At 42.3% G+C, this 2,084-nt stretch overlaps 1 non-coding gene across 1 annotated transcript; it reads left to right on the plus strand.

The window, feature by feature from the left end:
* Positions 1-1,693: 1,693 nt before the first annotated feature.
* On the plus strand, positions 1,694-1,799 carry LOC120107450 (small nucleolar RNA R71). Its single transcript, XR_005509215.1, has one exon. It is a non-coding gene; the product is annotated as a small nucleolar RNA R71 (small nucleolar RNA).
* The last annotated feature ends 285 nt before the right edge of the window (positions 1,800-2,084 follow it).

Raw genomic sequence — 2,084 nt, forward strand, 5'->3', positions numbered from 1 at the left:
GTCAATTAGGCAACACTCGTCTTCCCTCACATGTTGGTCAGCGGCATGAAACACATTCAATTTAATTTTCATGTTCCCAAATGATATATCCATTGCCCCAGTTCTACAGTTGATGCATGCATTGGCTGTCGCTAAAAAGGGATGACCAAGAATCACAGGGATTTATTTTTTTAGGTTGGGCACATGTTCCATGTCAAGGACGATAAAATCTACTGGAAAATAGAATTTGTCTACCTTGACAAGAACATCTTCAATCATCTCCCGTGGTATTTTCACAGATCGATCAGCCAATTATAAGGACACCGAGGTAGGTTTTAATTCACCTAACCCAAATTTCTCATAGACTGAATAGGGTAGAAGATTCACACTTGCCCCTAGATCTAAGAGTGCTCGGTCAATGGAGTTATCTCCTATGACACAGGAAATAGTGGGAGCGCCAGGATCTTTGAATTTTGGAGGGGTGTTGTATTGGAGAATGGAACTTACCTGTTCAGTAAGTAAGACCCTTTTAGGCACATGTGTCCTAGATTTTCGCTTTTGGGTGCAAAGGTCTTTGAGAAATTTGGCATAGGAGGGAACTTGTTTGATGGCATCAAGGAGTGGGAGGTTGATTTTAACTTGTTTGAAGACCTCCATCATCTCTTCTAATGAAGTTCCCTTCTTGTTAAAGGGGGAGGGTGCATTAAGTGCTTCAGGAAATGGAGCCTTTGGAATGTGGGTTGTGGCAGATGGTGGACTAGCTGAAGAAGGTTTTGGGTTTTCATATGATACATTCTTCTCTTCTTCTTCTCCTTCCTTATTGTTACCCTCCCCAACCTTATTATCTATTATACGTCCACTCCTTAGGGTAGTCAAAGCATTAGCTTGCTCATGATTTAGTCGAGTTTCTTGAGTCACATATTGTCCCCTAGGATTACTCATTGGTTGACTTGGAAGCTTACCTTCCTCTCGCTTGTTTAATGCATTAGCTAGTTGACCCATTTGGGATTCTAGCTTAGCAATTGATTGCATGTGAGAGTGCAATAGTTGTGTGTTTGCCTCCAAACCTTGAAGGGCAGTCAACACCTTCTCCTCAAAGGCTGTATTTCTTTGGGTTGGAGGAGGAGGATGCTAAAATTGGGTTGAGGGACGGTAGGGATGAAAATTCTGAGGGTTTTGAAAATTTTGGGAGAAGGGTTGGGAGGTATTAGAAGCTTGCTGCCTCCAAGAAAAATTTGGATGATTCCGCCATCCCGAATTATATGTATTGGAAAATGGATCATTACCCGGTCTGGGCTGTGTTTGGGCAGCATTGATGTGTTCTTGCACGAGTTCGGGATATTGGGGTGCTGAGGGGCACTCATGAATTGGATGCGATGGGCTAGAACAGATAGCACACACTTGTGCTTGGGAAGAGCTAACGACATGTCCTCCTATCATTAGTTGGTCAATCTTATGGGACAATGCATCTACCTTGCTAGACAGGTCCATAGAATGACTTATTTCACAAATGGCCCCTTTTCTTTGAAAATTTGGGGATGCTTGACGAGAACATGAAGCATGGTGGAGGGAGTTTTCATTAAGATTTTCAAATAGTTGCCATGCTTCATGCTCATTTCGAAGCATGAAAGTCCCCCCGCATGCAGCATCGATCATCTGATGGTTTCGTTCCGTCAAACCGTCATAGAAACATTGCACTAGCTGCCACTTAGGTATTTGATGATGAGGGCATTTACGGATTAGGTCCCAAAATCTCTCCCAAGTTTCATGAAATTCTTCTCCCTCGGTTTGGGAGAAGCTTGTAATGGCACGTCTAAACTGGTTCGTTCTTCCTATAGGAAAGTATTTTTTAAGGAATTCTTGTTGCATTTGATCCCAAGAACGAATTGAGTTAGCTTCTAAAGAATTCAGCCATTGTTTGGCTCTATCTTTAAGGGAGAAGGGGAATAACCTAAGTTTCAGGGCATCCTCAGTGAAGTTCTGAATCTTGACAGTGGTGCAAATCTCAACAAATTCATCTAAATGTTTGTATGGGTCTTCGTTGGTGAGCCCATAAAAAGATGGGAGCATTTGGATCACACTAGACTTTATTTCATATTGTACAG

This window comes from Phoenix dactylifera, chromosome 10 (genome assembly GCF_051530095.1).
Source record: "Phoenix dactylifera cultivar Ajwa chromosome 10, Ajwa_hap1_PhDact_Kaust_v1.1, whole genome shotgun sequence".
NCBI lineage: Eukaryota > Viridiplantae > Streptophyta > Magnoliopsida > Arecales > Arecaceae > Phoenix > Phoenix dactylifera.